Source organism: Schistocerca cancellata, chromosome 9, assembly GCF_023864275.1.
Source record: "Schistocerca cancellata isolate TAMUIC-IGC-003103 chromosome 9, iqSchCanc2.1, whole genome shotgun sequence".
In the NCBI taxonomy this organism is placed as follows: domain Eukaryota; kingdom Metazoa; phylum Arthropoda; class Insecta; order Orthoptera; family Acrididae; genus Schistocerca; species Schistocerca cancellata.
The window spans coordinates 244,482,525-244,502,727 of record NC_064634.1 but is presented as its reverse complement, the minus strand read 5'-3'; positions in this window follow the sequence as shown (position 1 = coordinate 244,502,727).

Genomic DNA, 20,203 nt, shown 5'->3' with positions numbered 1-20,203 from the left:
TTTCATCAATTAAATTCAATATCTCTTCTGTTATCCAAGGATTTCTACTAGCCCTCGTCTTTTCACCTACTTGATCTCCTGCCTTCACTATTTCATCTTTCAAAGCTACCCAGTCCTTTTCTACTGTATTTCTTGCCCCCATCCTTGTCAATCGTTCCCTAATCCTCTCTCTGAAACTCTCTACAACCTCTGGTTCTGTCAGTTTATCCAGGTTCCAATATCCTTAAGTTCCCAGCTTTTTTCAGTTTCTTCAGTTTTAATCTGCAGTTCATGACCAATAGATTGTGGTTAGAGTCCACATCTGCCCCTGGAAATGTCTTACAATTTAAAATCTGGTTCCTAAATCTCTGTCTTTCCATTATATAATCTATGTGATACCTTCTAGTATCTCCAGGCCTCTTCCATGTATACAACCTTCTTTCATGATTCTTGAACCAAGTGTTAGTTATGATTAAGTTATGCCCTGTGCAAAATTCTACCAGGCGGCATCCTCTTTCATTCCTTACCCCCATTCCATATTCACCTTCTACGTTTCCTTCTCTTTCTTTTCCTACTACCGAATTCCAGTCACCCACGACTATTAAATTTTCGCCTCCCATCACTATCTGAATAATTTCTAATATTTCATCATACATTTCATCTGTGGAGCTAGTTGGCATATAAACGTGTACTACTGTGGTAGGCGTGGGCTTCGTATCTATCTTGGCTACAATAATGCGTTCACTATGCTTTGTAGTAGCTTACACGCATTCCTATTTTTTATTCATTATTAAGCCTACTCCTGCATTACCCCTATTTGATTTTGTAATTATAACCCTGTACTCACCTGACCAGAGGTCTTGTTCCTCCTGCCACCGAACTTCACTAATTCCCACTATATCCAACTTTAACCTATCCATTTCCCTTTTTTAATTTTCTAACCTACCTGCCCAATTAAGGGATCTGACATTCCACGCTCCTATCCGTAGAACGCCAGTTTTCTTTCTCCCGATAACAATGTCCTCCTGAGTAGTCCCCGCCCGGAGATCCGAATGGGGGACTATTTTACCTCCGGAATATTTTACCCAAGAGGACGCCATCATCATTTAATCATACTGTAAAGCTGCATGCCTTCGGAAAAATTACGGCTGTAGTTTCCCCTTGCTTTGAGCCATTCACAGTACCAGCACAGCAAGACCGTTTTGATTAGTGTTACAAGGCCAGATCAGTCAATCATCCAGACTGTTTCCCCTGTAACTACTGGAAAGGTTGCTGCCCCTCTTCAGGAATCACACGTTTTTCTGGCCTCTCAACAGATACCCCTCTGTTGTCGTTGTATCTACAATATGGCTAAATGTCTCGCTGAGGTACGCACGCCTCCCCACCAATGTCAAGGTCTATAGTTCATGTGGGGGAGGGGGGTTGTAACCAATATCTCAGTTATTTTTAGAGCTATCTGTTCGTCTTACATTCTGTACCCACCTGCCCTTGTCTTCAATATGTCCAACAAAGTTTTTTTTTTTTGTTGCCTGAGATAATTTTCTTTTTCTCGTAATAAAGCTGCTTAGATTTCTTTTCTTTTACCAGAAGTTTATGTTATTACAGTATTTATAAATCTATTTACTACCCAAATGCACATTGTTATGTAAAGTAACCGATATCTATTCTAAGAACTACTTTTAATCTGAGTCCTGTAGATCTCATGTGTGTTCCTGTTACTAGAAATCCTACATCACTTGCATTTGCAACCACATCAGGAAATTTTCACTAATAATACTTATATTGCTTCCATTGTTATCAAATACATCAGTGTATCTATCACTTCGTTTACTCTGAATAACAACTCTGATTCCCAAGTTTTTATTTAGATACATCATCCACATAATTTGTTGAATACTCTTGAGCCAGTTGTTGGTAATTGGACTCAGTATCAGTAGCCTCCTTCACGCTTTTGCCCTTATCTTTTGTATTATTTTATTTAATACCCCTTCTAAAGGAATATGCACTAGTGTGGAAAACTTAAGGATGAAAGTAACTTTCATGTGATGTTACATTGCCAAGTAACATAGCTGGATGAAACTTTGATTATACGTAAGAAGAAGTGCTACAGTATGATACAGAAGGTAACTAAAGAATACAAGACGAACAGAAATGACACTTTCATTCAAAGACAGTAATTTTACTGAAATCAGCGCAATTTAAGATGGCCCACTAGATGTTACAAAAGGTGGGATAGGGTGTGTGATCACAATGGTTGGCAATGCATGCTCTGCGGCATACTCCCATGCTGGCTACAAGGTTGGTAAGGAGTTTCTGTGGTAAGGCATTCCACTCCTCCACCAGTGCAGTTAACAACTGCTGGATGGTCACTGGTGCATGGAGACATGCTTGTCTCCCCAACACTCCCGACGCTTGCTTGATGAGATTTAAGTTGGTGGAACAGGCAGGGCAGTCCATTCACTGAATATTCTATCATTCCAAGAGCTTGCCCACCTACGCAGTTTGGTGCAGTCCCACATTGTCTTCGATGAAAGGAATGTCTGGGCTGAAAGCATCGCTGAAAAGACACACATTGGAAAGGAGTACAGTGTAATAATGACATTGATCAGTAAGTATTCTGTGTTTGAAGATGTGGAGTTCAATATGTCCATGCAGCATTATACCTCCCTACACCATAACACCTGGACCACCAAAATTGTTTTGTTCAACAACATACCTGTGACCATTGTGTGTTCCCACCGATATAAGGGTGTGCTCAGCATTGTTGAACATGATGTCCAAGTCTTTGAATATGGACATGAACTGGTCAACATTATTGTGACACTGTACTCTTTCCTCATCTGCATCTTTGGAGAGATGCGTAAGGCCCTGACCACATTTTCATGGACAATGGCATTAAACAGCACAGGAGGCAGAGCTGTTGGAATAAGAGCTTTTTTGGCGAATGGATGGGCCTGCCTGTTCCTTGGGTGATATATTACAGAACATCCAGATGTACCAGCTACCATCAAGCAGTTGTCACCCACACTGGTTGGGGACTAGAATGCTCTGCTACAAGAACTCCTCATGAGCCTTGTGTCGAACATGAGAGCACGTTGCAGAGCATGTCTTGCCATCTGTGGTGATCCCCCAAAGCTTGTTATGAACCATGTCCTGCCTTTTATAATGCCCTGGGAACCGTCACGAATTGTGATGACTTCATTGTAATTATTGTTTTCTAATTAATGTGTCACTTGTGTTTGTCTGATTCCATTTTCTTTCAGTAACCTTCTGTACTGTACTGTTCTGTACTATACTATACTATACTATACTATACTGTGCTGTATCCGTTCAGTCTATACACTCGAATTGTCTGACAAAAATTTATGTGGTTTTCCCAGGTTGTTGAAATACTGATTGCCTATAACCCTCATCGCTATCTTGCTTGTCTCTTTGACTGTAGGATATAACTTTATAAGTTTAGACCACACTTTTAAAATTACAAATATGTACTGAAATTCCACATGTTATTTTGGTAGCCAAACTTGCATTCTGCAAGTACGTTTCACACAAGCTCACATGATTTTAAGGCTTCCTTTGCTTTAAAAAGTAATATTTCCACTTGTGATTTAGGCACCTCTTGGGCCAGAGTGGCCATACCCCTTATGGTACATCACTGATCAAAGGTATCACATTATCCTTAGGCATGCATGCTCGCCAGTACGGTATTTCTTCCTCCAAACAACTAAACAGTATGCCCTCATCAAGTATAAATTTCATCTACACTGCTTCTTGCCCAGTGTTTTCAGATAATTTCTGTGTTTTCCTGATAGTCTGTGTATGAAATACCTGTTTTTTTTATATTTTCGCAAATGTTTCGTCTGACTGCTACAATATGCCTTCGTTAGAAAATATACTTGTAATGGATTGCCATAGGTGACACATCTTGACCCCTCTTTCGCATTCAGTGGGAGTGTTGACATGGTGTGAGCCTCCGAATTTTGGTCCTTCTTTCATGTAGTGCATCTCTAAATTGAACTCTTGCAGAAACAAAGCCCAATGAGTCAATCTATTTTGCATAGCTTACATTGCATTAGAAAAGCTAATGCCCTGTAATCTGAATGCAATCACTTTCTGGCCTGTAAATAGATAACGGCATTTGCAAAAAAATTCGTATTATTTCTAATTTTTCTTTCTCGTCTGTAGTGTAGTTTCGTTCACAGGCTGCTAGCAGTCTCCTAGCAAAAGGCAGTGTTTTCTAATTCCCTCCGCCTTTTCTGCCATTTGGTTAATCTTAGTGCATCGAATCCAAGTCCTAAAGAGCAAGAAACTATGTAAAACTCCTTTGTAAAGTTAGAATGGCTTAGAGTTATAAGCTCAATAGGTACTTGCCTGATCCTCTAGAATTCTCTTATACAATCAGATGACCATTACTATGAAACATCGTTCTTTAACAGGATTGGTATGTGTACGTCGTATTTGGTCTAGCAAGAAGTGCCAACGGGATCCTACCAAGCCTATAAATGATTAAAGTTGCTTTTTGTTTCTGTATCCAGGACATTTCAGAGTGGCTTCAAACTTTGTGGGATTGTCTTATAGCTTCAGTGTTTATAACATGTCTAGGACTTTTAATCCACCTGTGCCAAATTTGGTCTTTTCCAGATTAACAATAATATTCACCTCCTTGAACTTTTACAACACTACTTTCATAGTGAGAAGATGTTCTTCCCATGTTTGAGGTGCAGAGAGTAAGTAATATATATATATATATATATATATATATATATATATATATATATATATGGCACATTCTGTTATTTCTTGGCCTAATGCCTGATTAATTGCTCTAATGAGTTCTAGCACACCCTTCTATCCAAAAGGCAAAACAAAAGTGGTAGCACTTCCCTTGAAATAGGGAAACAGTGTATGCACTGGATTCAGGACCAGTAGCACCTGCAAATACCCTTATGTAAGGTCTATGGTACTAAGGTATTGTACCTGCCAAAATTTAGTCAAATTTTCTGCAAAACCCCTGATCGACTGTTGTCATTTAAGAACAGATATTCTTCACCATTGGCTTTTTGAATAAGTACTATAGGCTTCTTGTATCTACTGTTTAAATATTCGCATGTTCCAATGCAACATGCGATCTATTTTATCTTGTGATTTAGGCACCTTTTGGGCATCAGATAAGTGGGTTTGTAAAACCTAGTATTTTATTTTTTTATTGGCGCATGTAGTCCCTGATTATTCATCATTTCCAAAAAGAAATCTAGTTTGTACTTAACTCATCATCATGTTTTACTATTGTTTCTGCTGTTGAGTTGTTAGTTTGTCAGAATGTAATCAAATCACTTTCTTTTATCCCTTTCTGTCCGATGAATATTGCCAGACACCCTGTTTGAATTTCACTGATACTTTTGCCTCTACATTCACATTCCAAACGTTTTCGGTATGAACTTCCTCTGGAAAATTAGTTTGTGTAATGAATTCTGTATCCTGACGAGCATACTCCAACTGCGTCCTCCTTCTCTGGTCGTTGAGTATTTGGAATTTAACCATTGCTTCCTCCCAGATTCCCTTGTACTGATTAACTAGAAACCCCTAATCAATTACTCCTTTGACAGGTACCACTTCTACCTCACCATTTGTTGGTATTTCTTGCAGTAGTTCTTTTTTATTTAGAGTTGACTGGCTGCATATGTTAGTAAGCAGTTGGACAATTCCTCCTGGCTGTGTTGCCCTTAACCATTGGTTGTAACCGTTTATTGCTTTCTATTTTTTTTCTTGCGAGGGAGCATTTGAAAATGTTCCCCATTTTAATAGTTAATGAATGCTGCAGTGCAGGTTGCCCCCTTTCCAGATGTAGGCTCAATGAGATTCTCAACAACATTATCCACACTGGCTTGTTTGCTAGTGACAGTCATGGATTTACTTTGTTCAATTAGGCCTTCTGCATCAGTTTGTCTTACCATTCCTCTTGTTGCTTTTATATCCATAACAGATTAGAACATTTTCGCTGTCCTATACATTCTGTCCCATTCGTATTTCATATGTTATTCTGTTTCCTCCATAATTTTGACTTCCATAAACTCGACTTCTGTAATTACTAACACAAAAATTGGGATCTCTATGATTCTTTCCGGTCACTGGATCATATTTCACGTATTACACGTGATTACCTCGATTCTGTTCAGATTGTTGTCTCCGCTGACTTCCATAAATACACTCCCTTCTAATATGACCGTATTCCTACGAATTATTTAAATAATCAAACTGATCTACCAACTCCAACAGTTGCTGAGTTCTCTCTGTAGCCCAGTCAAGATGTCACTGCATAAAATTACTTAATTCACCACATGAGTCATTATACAGTCTAAGCCCTAAAAACTAACCTTACCCTCTGCTGTGCCACACTTGAACTATGTTTTTCCTTGAAGACTAGAAGCCTCTCTCGAACTGGCTGTATGTTATATATATGTCTACATTAAGTAATACCTACTGGAGTGCATTTCCCACTGAGTGATTCGCTATGATATACACTCATTTCTGGTCACTTCATATATTGGTTAATATCCCATGGAATGTCTTTAAGAGTAATACTGGATGTCTCTTCCCCTTTGGGTCAAACGTTGGAAATTTTCGGATTCCTTTTGCAACTCAAAATCAAAATCTCCCCAGAACTGATTATTATTTTCTAATCCTTAATTGATTCGAGTTACTTGGACATTGCTAGGGCTAAGTTGCAAACTATTATTTCCATGTTCTCTACAATTCGGGTCTGTATTTGCAACCCAGGTGCTTTACATGTTCCATTGTTTTACTGTCCTTATCTTGTTTCTATAGAGTGGTGGTGTTTCCTGACATACAGTTGTATTCTTTGCACTTTTCTTTGCATTGTGTCTTACATCTAAACTGCTGACATTCACAGTTCTTACATGCAAATCACATTCCCATAATTTCCCAGTGTCCCAAGTTCGAATGTCTGTCATTTCATTTTCCAAATTCTTATCTAAAGTTTCTAATTCTTCTCTGACCTGAAGATTTCCCCTTTTAATTTCCTTATTTTTACTTATTTGTTGTGACAAAAGAGCTATAACACACTTTCAGTTTTCACAAACATTACATATTTGTTCATCAAACTGACATTTTGATTCTCCCTTCAGAATATTCTTAACTTTCTCCAAACTGTTACTAATTTTTTGTGTAATATGGGACCAACCTCTTGCTTAAAAGCAGATGATTACTCTTTGCAGTACTCCACGTCGTCAGTTTCTTTTACCTGCTGTTCTTTCTGCTCTTTTTCCCTCACTTCTCTTAGATTCCTATCTTCCTGTACCTCAGATCTGTGTTTTTATTTTCCCTTAATATGGCTCTGAGCACTATGGGACTTAACATCTGAGGTCATCAGTCCCCTAGAACTTAGAACTACTTAAACCTAACTTAACCTAAGGACATCACACACATCCATGCCCAAGGCAGGATTCGAACCTGCGACCGTAGCGGTCGCGCGGCTCCAGGCTGAAGCGCCTAGAACCACTCGGCCTCACCGGCCGGCTCCCTTAATAACTGGTTCAATAATACATACAGTAAATGGGATTTATATAGAATAACGTAGCTACAGTCACTTTTCTGACGTTTTCAGTAACTGATCTTACAAAGGTCTCTGCCATGACAAATTACTGTTAACTGCAGCTACTTACGTTGTTTCAGCTGTCATACACAAGCGCCATGAGACAGTCACTGCGCTCAATCTCTGATGACGGTTGCCTTGTTTTGTCCAGAGAAGACTTTCAGCTGTAAACAACTCTTATTAAATGTCCACAGCCTCTTATCATCACAGCTGTACGTAAGTCCTCCTCATCACTTGTAAACAATGTTCCCCACTTGTTTGGTGGCAGCAGTTCGTTACGTATCTATCTGTGACTGCAGTAAATCTGTGGAATGTACATAAACAGCAGTACCTGTCCCAGCAAAAATGCTTACAATTTACATTTACACACTCTTAACACGTTGACTGCTCCATGCATGATGATGGATGTTCCACTGCCAGGCCACGGCGTCAGGTGTGAATTTCTACCTTGGGTGCTGGTTGCAGCAAGGTATTGAAACTGTTCAGTTAGTAATTTGAACTGTGTACTGAAGAACTTTAGTATATTGCGACGAGTTTAAAATTATGAAAAAATCAAAGCAGTCTCCAATTAACTGCAAAATTCGCCGATAGTACTCTGAGTATAAATGTGGCAACTGTTAAGGTCACCACAATCTGTGTAAGGTTGTTTCAAAAACCGTTAGATGGAACTCAATATAATGGATTCAATTACTAACTTTAGGTCTTATGTGTTACGTCCAAGAGTAATGAATTGATGTAAAAAAATCTTTGTCAGTATTCGTTGCCATGGGAAATAACTTATCAATATGCCAAGTTGCGACAAAATTATTTGAAAAATACCTCAAAATAACCCTGATGTTATCAATCGCACACAAAACACCTAACATGCATGGTACATGCCAACACTCGTCAGTGCATCTTAGGCAGATGTTGGTGGACCATAACTTGAAAGAGAGAGAGTGAAAAAGTCAGCTGTCCTCTTGTTTGTCGTGAAGTTCTGCCAAATGAGTTTGTACCAAAAGAACGAAGAAAGAAAGGAGTTGTCCCGTTAGTTACACTACGTTTCTGGTGAAAATATTTTAGATCTGATTTTACTGATTATACACATATGCTACTGTTGAAATACTAAAATTTCAACAGTAGCATATGTGCATAATTGTCTCATCTAGTTGAGTTTATGCACAAATAAGTAATTGCAGCAGAGTTAACTGACTCAAAAAGCAAATGAATTTCTACCTCATTTCAAAATGAAAGTATCTTTTAATTTACAAACTTGGTAGCTATAATGAAATTCCTCATTTACTTATACCACTCAGTACCAGTCCGGTTACTAATAATTGATTAATTTTCTTTTTACAGTGGTCATTGATGCAGATTTGTTTACTCAGTCAACAATTACAGTTACTACAAATGATGTTCTCCCCCTGTAATAGATCATACTCTGCAACAAGCCAAGAACACAAGAGAGAGGTAGTTGTATGATGTCCGATCTTATAAACTGTTTTTCACAGATGCTTCTATATAGAGATTGATAACTAATTAATTGCTAATATTACTGTTTCCTCTTCATTTCTTTAGCTTTTTTAAAATGACGTGGCTGTTGCCTGTTGATGTTTACTTCCTGGCATCTGGCGTCTTTGCAGTGCTGCTTGAATGCATCGTCAACTGCCTGCTTAGGTCTCATACATAAAAGAGAGAGAAAGAAAAAAAAATTACAGCGTCACTATATATGCTCTCAGGAGCTACTCCCCTTCTTTAAATGTTCATATCCTACTTGCAATAATAAACCTCTGATGTACAAATTTTTGGCACTCTAACGACACAATAAAAGATCAATGAGAATAACAGATGTACCTAATGTGAAATGAAAGGTGTGATACCTATTGTGTAAATTACAACCTCACATTCTGATGCTTACAGAGAAGATCAATGACAAGTTGTGGGAGTAATTTTACATTACTTCTATTGAAATGATGAAGAACAAGTTGGTTTTTCTCGCTATTTATTCACAAGCTGTTTGTACATGTTGCTACATTCTATTTATGGAGTACTAAAAAGCACAGTGGCTTAGACACCTGATTTAATAACAATGCGTCTTTACATTTTATACTAAATATGCTATTAGTTTTTATTGAAACATTTGTTGATAGAATAGTTATTTGGCACAAACGATTTCAGTTTAAAATAAAATCTAGCTTGCTACTGGTCAGGTATTTTATGATATTGGGAAATTGACAACTATATTTTTGCAGACACTTATTATACATATTTCTGAGCCACTGAAAATTGTTGTTGTCCATGGTAATGATAGAGTTCTCTAATACTAATTCTCAGTTTACAGACATTACCATTTGTTTCACACGTGCACACACACACACACACACACACACACACACACACACACACACACACAAGGTATAATGGAGAATTGTAATATAAAGGTAAGAGAAGGCTGACGAATCATACTTCAGTTTTAATACTTCGGATGTAATGCCATAAATGCCAGAGGTAACTTGGATGCGGTGATAATGACGAAACACTTGTGCTTAACACGTTGTTCCATAAAAAACTGTAATGAGTACTAAATGGCAATATATACTAATTTGACTGTGTTTTACAAAACAATAAATAAATTCACAGCATGTGAAAGCCCTAATCTGCCATGAGTCTGCTTCTCCAACAACGCCAGTTTATTGAGCACCATGTAAATACAAATAGACTATATATATTGACACAACATCTTGGTGGGTGATTGTTTCAGTGTCTGTGTGGTTATGAATTACATTTTTTCGTATGGTTTATCAAGCCAATGGCAGCATGGCATTTCTTGTCGCATGTGTATCTAGATCCTGAGGCAGGATCAGTGGTAGCACTGCGAAGCTTTTTATGCTTTAATCTGTCTAACAAGCCTTCTTCATGCTTCGACATTCCAGATGATATATCATTAGGCCACTCTGGTCTCATGCTAGTTCGTACCTCCCACCTGTTGGTGTTGATGCCAAAGCTCCCCATATCTCGTTTACAGGAGTCGCTGAACCTAAATACAGGACATCGTATTGGTCCTTCGGCTGTGGAAATCCCTCCAGGTATTACGTCACGTGGTAATCTCTCAGGTTCCATACGATAGACGTGTTCCAGGCAGCCAGCGGAGTCGTCTCTGCTTCAAGGTAGCTGAAGTGCTGTTGCAGTTAATTTTAGATAGTACTGTTTCAGTGGTCACTCGGTCCTTCCACGTTGCTCCAAGGACAGATCTCAGGCACCGCATGCGGGAAGCATTAAGGCGACGATCTTGCTTGGTATAAGTAGTCCATGTTTCCGACGCATACAAAAGGATCACGAGGACGCAAGTTTGATATACAAGAATTTTGGTGATCAAAGAGAGTTAATTTTTCCAAACACGTCCAGAGAGCTTGGCAAAAGTTGTCGCAGCTTTCCCAATTCAAACATCAATCTACTTGCTCACAGACATGTTTGATTCTATACTGGTTCGAAGACAGCAGAAGTTATTCACGACTTTCAGAGTAATTCCATCTAATGTGATATTAGTCTGTGCATAAGCACCCTGAACCATAATTACAGTCGTACTGCTGTTTTCACTCATCGAGAATAGGTGGCATGCATGACTAAGTCTTAATACGAGCTCTTTCAGCTCGTTTGCAGAGGTAGCAACAATCGCAGAGTCATCAGCATATAGTAGTTCACGAGCGATTATCTCGTAGCTCTTTGTCTTACTCTTCAAAATACTGACGTTGAAAAGCCTTCCATCTTTCCTAGTATGCAGGTGTACTCCAACACTGCAATTCTCAAAAGCCACTTGGAGCAGAGACGAGAAGAAAATTCCGAAAATTGTAGGTGCCATCCCACATCATCGTCTTACGCCACAGTTAATACAGAATGATTTAGATGCACCACCATCGTATAAAACAGAGCCATGCATATTGCATTGAAAAGATCTTACTAAGAACAACAAAGCTGATGGAGATCTAATTTTTTCTGATACGCTGTAGAGACCCTCTCTACTGACGACATCAAAGGCTTTGTTGAGATCGAGAAAAGCCACATATAATGGCACTCTATGTTCGCGGCTCTTTTCTTATAGCTGGTGTAAGGTGAATATCATGTCACTTGTGGATCTACCAGCTCGGAAATGCGCACCCTGACTCAGGGTAGATCCGAGCACCCAAAGTTTCCAGCCTTTTCAGGATTATCCTCCCATACACCTTTCCGGCAATGCTCAAGAGAGATCTCCTTCTACACTCGTTACAATCATCCTGTGTCACGTTTTCCCTTATAGATTGTTACTATATTTGCATCTCGCATATCTCGAGGTATTGCGCCTTCTTCCCAGTAGTATTTGATACAATATTAGCGAAACACGGTCAGGTTTGAGGTTGTCAGGTGGTAGGTTATCACGGCCTGTACTCTTGCCTAATATGAGACTTTTAAGTGCGAGTTATAATTCGTCGAGAGTAGGAGGACTATCAAGTCCAGACTTAACAGGGTAATTAGAGAGTATAATAAATCCTGTTTTTCAACGAAACAGAAACAAAGACGTCTTGAGGTGGATACCTCTTGGCCATTAAAATAATCTGGAGATTTACTGAATAACTGAAATGTTAGTACTGACGAGTATTATGGTTTGCCCGACTGGGAAGTAGTCTAATGCAGATTGCTCTCTCATTTCAGGCTCATACCTTTCGTCATGACACGGAAGGGACAACATGCAGTCGAACAGAGAACACTGCATCAGGGAAACAGAGGTGTCGCAACAGCGAGGAATAACGAAGTCCAAAACAGTGTGCAGAAAGCAGCCAAGTATTGCAAGGTTGTCATAAGTAATGCTTTTGGAGAACATGTACACACATCAAAAACAGTTCTGCATCACCTCGGTTCCGAGAGTTCCGGAACCTGTACAGAAAATTGGAATAGAGATCAACATGGACATCATTTCCGCCCTTTTTATTGATAATGAAAACCATACATTGCATGTTGTACCACCATACAGTGAGACCTTCAGAGGTGGTGGTCCCGATTGCTGTACACACCGGTACCTCTAATACCAGTAGCACGCCCTCTTGCACTGATGCGTGCATGTATTCGTCGTGGCATACTATCTGCAAGTTCACTGTTGGTCCAGATTGTCCCACTCTTCAACGTCGATTCGGCGTGGATCCCTCAGAGTGGTTGGTGGATCACGTCGTCCATAAACGGCCCTTTTCAATCTATCCCAGACATATTCGATACGGTTCATGTCTGGAGAACATGCTGGCCCCTCTAGACGAGCGATGTCGTTATTCTGAAAGAAGTCATTCACAAGATGTGCACGATGATGGCGCAAATTGTCGTCCATGAAGACGAATGCTTCGCCATTATGCTGCCGACATGGTTGCACTATCGGTCGGAGGACGGCATTCACGTATCGTACAGCAGTTACGGTGCCTTCCATGACCACCAGCGGAGTACGTCGGCCCAATATAACGCCACCCCATAACAGCAGGGAACCTCCACCTAGCTTCACTCGCTGGATAGTGTGTCTGAGGCGTTCAGCCTGACCGGGTTGTCTCCAAACACGTCTCCGACGATTGTCTGATTGAAGGCATATGCGACACTGATCGGTGAAGAGAACGTAATGCGAAACCTGAGTGGTCCATTCGGCATGTTGTTGGGCCCATCTGTACCGCGCTGCATGGTGTCGTGGTTGCAAAGATGATCCTCGCCATGAACGTCGGGAGTGAAGTTACGCATTATGCAGCCTATTGCGCACAATTTGAGTCGGAACTCGACATCCTGTGGCTGCACGAAAAGCATTATTCAACGTGGTGTTGCTGTCAGGGTTCCTCCGAGCCATAATCCGTAGGTAGCAGTCATCCACTGCAGCAGTTGCCCTTGGGCGACCTGAGCGAGCCATGTCATGGACAGTTCCTGTCTCTCTGTATCTCCTCCATGTCCGAACAACATCACTTTGGTTCACTCCGAAACACTTGGACACTTCCCTTGTTGAGAGCACATTCTGGCACAAAGTAACAATGCGGACGCGATCAAACCGCGGTATTGACCGTCTAGACATGGTTGAACTACCGACAACACGAGCCGTGTACCTCCTTCTTGGCGTAATAACTGGAACTGATCGGCTGTCGGACCCCGTCCGTCTAATAGACGCTGCTGATGCATGGTTGTTTATATCTTTGGGCGGGTTTAGTGACATATCTGAACAGTCAAAGGGACTGTGTCTGTGATACAATATCCACAGTCAACGCTTATCTTGAGGAGTTCTGGGAACTGGGCAGATGCAACACTTTTTTCGATGTGTTGTAGTATGCTTCAGTGAGCTGACACGGGAGGCCAAAACGGTCAGCAGTAAAACTTAGGTCAAAAAAGTATCTGTTTAACAGAGGTATTTCGTTAAACAGCAGAGAAGTTGCAAATGTGAAGAAAACATAAAACAGCCCAATAGCAGTAAGGTAAATGCTACCTCTACATGGCGAGAATTAAAGGCAGATTATAACTGAATGTTATAGAATGCATTGAATTAAACAAAATTATTCAGAAGTATCACTGAGATGAAGTTTAGACATAGCAATGCTGTGTTTACTGACATCACCCACTGACAATGTGCTTCGTTCTCGAATCGTAAGAACTGAGTAACAGTAGAAAGAGGTTGGAACATAAGTTGTATGGGGGCAGCTGTTTATTTAAGAGCTTTTGGTGAAAGTCACGTTGTGATCAGACTTATGGGGCAGAAGATAATTAAGTTCTAATTAAATACTGGAATCAGAATTTGAGCTAGTGTGCGGAGACCTAGAGCAATCATCGTCGCGAGATGGGGCGGCAGAGCGCTCAAGAACATCAACTCGTCATGGCAGGGCTTAGAGTGCAGCATCGGGAAGTTTTCAGTCAATACTAAGGTCATAAACTAAAAGTGAGACGCAGTTTGCAGGGACAGACATCCCTTTGCAAAAGGAGATGGACGTGTCCAAGAAATAGACAGCTAGGAAAAAAATAGTTAATTCAAAAACCATATTTTATAAAACTGAGAACCAAAATGGAATTGTTTCAGGTAGTTGTCTGGAAGGGTTCCAACTGGAGGAACTAATCTAGGATATTACAACTTTCAGAGGAAAGTTATTAATGAAATGGTTTTTCTGGCACCATAAAAGTTCAAAAATTTCTAAAGAGTAAGACAAAGAGCTACGAGATAATCGCTCGTGAACTACTATATGCTGATGACGCTGCGATTGTTGCTACCTCTGCAAACGAGCTGAAAGAGCCCGTATTAAGATTTAGTCATGCACGCCACCTATTCTCGATGAGTGAAAACAGCAGTACGACCGTAATTATGGTTCAGGGTGCTTATGCACAGACTAATATCACATTAGATAGAATTACTCAGAAAGTCGTGAATGAGAATGCGACGAGACTTACCTGAGATAAGACGTTCCACCTTGGTTACATCATAAACTTTGTATTTGTTCATTTGATGCTGACTACGTCTGAATATGTACATTCATATAGGCAGTGTTTTTAATTGGTGCTTCGAAGTACATTTTTGATGGTGACAATGTCTGCAGACTGGGACGCAGACTATGGCGCGTCATATACATCATCACCCAACCGAAAGTCGGTAAGTTGGACGATGTTGATGATATAGTTGTATTACTGTCTCAGTGTTGCGATATGTTGACGCTTTATGACCGTCTGATCGCGGGTGTGTGCTTAGCATATTTTGTGTGTTCCAGAAATCGTGTGACTTACTGCCAGCATATCCCAAACTATCCTGGCGGTTCGTGTCTAAGTCCAAAGTGGCAGAGCAGCATAGTGATTTTAATGAAATGTGCTAGTAGCTAGTTTAGAAGGGCGGATTTGTCTTTTCAGTTGGAATTAGTATTAGTCGCACATGCTCTTTCACTTGTGACGAGTGACACTATCAACTCTGCATAAATGTTATAGCATATGTACACAAAGGTATATGGAATTTGAACGACACGATGGGGAGCGAAGGCAACTAGATCCAGAGCGGAATGGCATACCACTGAGTTGTAAAACTTAGAACAGCATTTGCTAAATAATGCCAGGATAGTGCATGAAGAATTAGCGCAGAATACATGAGATACTGTGCAGGACTTAATCAGTGACTTACTGACAGAGCAAAGTCGACTGAGCGCATTAGATGGGACAGTGGCCGTAGCTAGGTTGCTACGAGCACTAGCAGATAGTCTGAATGATGCAAGGGTGGAAGTAACTACGTAGCATGAAGCAGTGCATCATGACATCCGTAGACAGCTAAGTTCTAAATGATTGCCACCACAGCAATTCCTAACCGGCGACACAAAGCGCAAAAAGAATTTACAGCAGGAGTACGGCGCATTGTGGAACCAACAGTAGGAAATTTTGCAGTAGTATATCGCGTGGTGGAAGGCTACGTGTGTTAATTCGGCTCCCAGTATCGGGCGTCAGTGGGCGGCATTAATGTTTCATCACACACCCCTACTGCAGGGAAATGGGTACACATACTGACCAAAAATGAATTAATAATTTCCAAGCAAAGAGATGGCTACATCCTAATGTCGTTGGAAGAGCTACATAGGTGCCAGAGGGAAAATATTACGATCTCTCCAAGTAGGGTGGTGAATACTGGCCTACTGGGGTTTGACGTTCGGCTATTCCTGGAAATAGGCGAAGTAAGTGAACGTCAAAGGGAAATATTAACATGAGTCTACTCAGTTTTTCCACCACAAACAGTCATAGTAAATTATTATGAACATGGGAAACCAACCCGAATAAATAGAGTGGAATTACGGAATAGTGGAATAATAATAAACTGCATCACTTGTGACTTAGCAGACGTGGCATTTCGTCTAACAGCTGCGATCAGTGATATGACCACAGCGAAGTGGGAACAACCTGCGTCCTACTGGCCCCAGAAAACGCTAGAGGTGCTGCCTACCCAGTACCTAACTTTCCTAAACAACACCCTGAATCCAGACATTCTACGCTCACTAGAGGAACTAGTAGCAACGCAAAAAGTGAGAATTACGACCGAACAAATGTTTCAGCACATACAGGAATACCACAACAGTTAAAATCACAGTATCACGACTGTAAGCGTGACACGTGACACCTACCAGCAATGTAGTGGTTCTGATTGCGATTTGTGTAATGTGCTTTCGTTTGTAAGTAAAGTCAGTACACGGTCAGGTATACGTGTGTACCAAATACTCGTTGATTGGTTTGTAAACAAAACTCAGATGTAGTAAGAGAAATACGTTTAAACTAATAGATGAACCTATTAGTATATGACTAACTAAATTATTGTGTAAGAAATGACTTCTTCTGCAAAGCTCTACGTTATCGATTCGAAGTATCAGTCACTGAAAATAATGTAAATAGCTGAATGGCAATGAAAGAATAATTAGAATTGTACAATGTGTAACTACTAATGCAAAGTAGGCGTGATCAAGTTATTACAGATATTCCAAACTCAAATATTTAATTCAAGTTTTTTGAAGGAAGAGGAACAATATCCCTGTCGGACAGTGAAAATTCGGCAATTCCTGGAAGCTGAACCGCCTGCTTCAATGACCAGCAGATTCCAGGTAGGGGGAAACGGTGAATGAGTTACGGGATACGTGCAAGCTGTTGCTGCACGAGGGAACGACCGAGGGCCCAAATATGGATGTGAAACGTATTGTCATTGTGGATGCTGAGAGACACCTTCATAGTCGTGCCATAGGAGTACCGCATGGAAGGACTAAGTACAACAATAAGTATTCAGGAGTTGAGCCACCAGGAAACGACGGAAGACGAGGACACATGATGCCATTGTCATCCTCACCGCTGCAGAGCGTAAGGAAAACACCTAGATAAATACCCCACCCTTGTTAATAAATGTCTCATTGATGAGTGCTGATTGCTGTTGACTGCCCAGTGCATAGTCTCATTTACAGCTATCCGATGAGAGGGGTGGCTACGGGAGTCGATCGTCGGCACGCCTATCCACCGTTATCGTCTGTGGATACGAAAGTCCTGCAGGAAGGACTCTGCCACTGCTGGCTGCAGTGCCAACTTCCGCTGATGGGGCGCAGAGACTGCCATCAGCCTGCAGGCCTGCTGGAGACTCGCCTCTCGTCCGTCGCTATCCTTGGCGAGGGAGGGCCGCTGCCCCTGCTGCCCTTCTCGTTCCTGTGGCAGACATCGACGCTGCTGGCTCCTGTTTGCTAAACAAGGCCTGAGGTCGACTCCAGCGTGACAGCGAATACTCCAGGTGGTCCTGGGGGCGGGCCTGCCGAGTGTACATCTTCGCTGTCCATACTTAGAGCTGGAGGCCACCGGCGTCCACGGGTCGGCGACCGCTCTGTGACGTAACTGCCGCTACCCGAAGCCTCGCTGAACTGACAGAACTGCAAGTCTATCGCATGGTTCAAATGGCTCTGAGCACTATGGGACTTAACTACTGAGGTCATCAGTCCCCTAGAACTTAGAACTACTTAAACCTAACTAACCTAAGGACATCACACACAGCCACGCCCGAGGCAGGATTCGAAGCTGCGACCGTAGCGGTCACGCGGTTCCAAACTGACGCGCTTAGAACCGCACGGCCACACCGGCCGGCTCTATCGCATGCCAGCCTCCCCCTGCTGATAAGGCCGCCTGACAGATGCGCCTTAGGAGACAATCCCGTAGTACTGCTTAATACATGTGTTATTGCCAATAATGTTTTCTTGCCGCTCTCGAGTACAGCCAGGTCCCCACCACTGCATCTTACTCGGCTCTCTCCTGGCGACTGTAGAGGTCTGTGACTGGGCCCCTATATTACTTCGAAGTATACTTTTGATGGTGGTAATATCTTCAGAATGACACAGAAAGAGGATAACTGAAGGAAGTGTACGGCGCGTCACACACCATCACTCAACCAAAAGATGGACGATTTTGATTATGTGGTTGCATACTGTCTCAGCGTTGCAACACATTGACGGTGACAGACATCTGGTCATGGCTGTGGGATTAGCGTATTTTGTGTCTTGCAGAAATCGTGTGACTCACTGCCAGCATACCCAAAACTATCCTGGCAGTTCGTGTCTATGTCCTAAGTGGCGGAGCAGCATTGTGATTTTAGTGGTACTTGTGAGTGCCTATTTTAGAAGTGTAGAACTGGCAACTTGAATTAGTATAAGTCTTGCATGCTCCTTGACTTTTGATGAGTGATATTGTCAACTTTGCATAAATGCTGTACGTATGAACACAAACTTCAAAGAAAGACAAAGGGCCACAATAATATATTTCATTTTACCAGATATGTCTGTTCCTTCTTTCATGGTGTACATCACCTTCCAGAATTCGTAGTCATCATGCAAAGCTTCACATATGGATGCACAATGTAGTAACAATAGCATCACAGGTAAGTACTGGCAGATTAACAAGTCGAGTGTGTGTCGCTGGATGCCAACTACGCAACATCAGGAGGTAGGTCTGTGTTGCAACTAAGTCACACCCATGTTGGTCCTCTGCTTACTGAGCCATGCAATTGAACGTTGCAGAAGTAAGTTTTTCGCTAGTTCTTCCTCTTTGAGTAAATCAATATATGTACAATGTCGGAATAATTTATCTTTGAACTGCTGGTTATGACAGGCTTTATTATGATTAGCATCAAAATGCTAAATCTTTTTCATAACTGAGGGGAAGTAAACCAGGTTCCAAAGTGAAGAGATACTGTGAAAATAAGGTAACAGAAACACTCAAAGGGAAATAATATGAAAAAGGTATAAATCACGTAACAAGATTTCTTAAAATGTTTGGATAGTCAGGGGGATGAGTCAGAATTACGAATACACAATAATGAACATAATTACATTCGAAGCAATTCTAGACGAAGTTACAAAACCATCGAGTAATGAAGGAGGGGCATGCACCAAGACACAGATGTATTACAGTGGAAATAATGTAAGGTGGAAGAACGTCCTCTGAGGGAACATGAGAAGTTATTTACAGGACATATTTTGCGAACGAAGGTGAAACGGAAACAACGTTGTGTTTTGTCTTCTTCACAAGAAAGTTGATTTGCGAAACATAAAAAAGTAACGGCCTTTCAGCCCCCTGCCCATAATACACAACAAGTTCATTAAAATTGTTGGCAACTACATAGAATAAATACTACTACTTGTATGAACATCAAGAGCTCAGATGGAAACCCAGTTCTAAGCAAAGACGGGAAAGCAGAAAGGTGGAAGGAGTATATAGAGGGTCTATACAAGGGCGATGTACTTGAGGACAATATTATGGAAATGGAAGAGGATGTAGATGAAGATGAAATGGGAGATACGATACTGCGTGAAGAGTTTGACAGAGCACTGAAAGACCTGGATCGAAACAAGGCCCCCGGAGTAGACAACATTCCATTGGAACTACTGACGGCCTTGGGAGAGCCAGTCCTGACAAAACTCTACCATCTGGTGAGCAAGATGTATGAAACAGGCGAAATACCCTCAGACTTCAAGAAGAATATAATAATTCCAATCCCAAAGAAAGCAGGTGTTGACAGATGTGAAAATTACCGAACAATCAGTTTAATAAGCCACAGCTGCAAAATACTAACACGAATTCTTTACAGACGAATGGAAAAACTAGTAGAAGCCGACC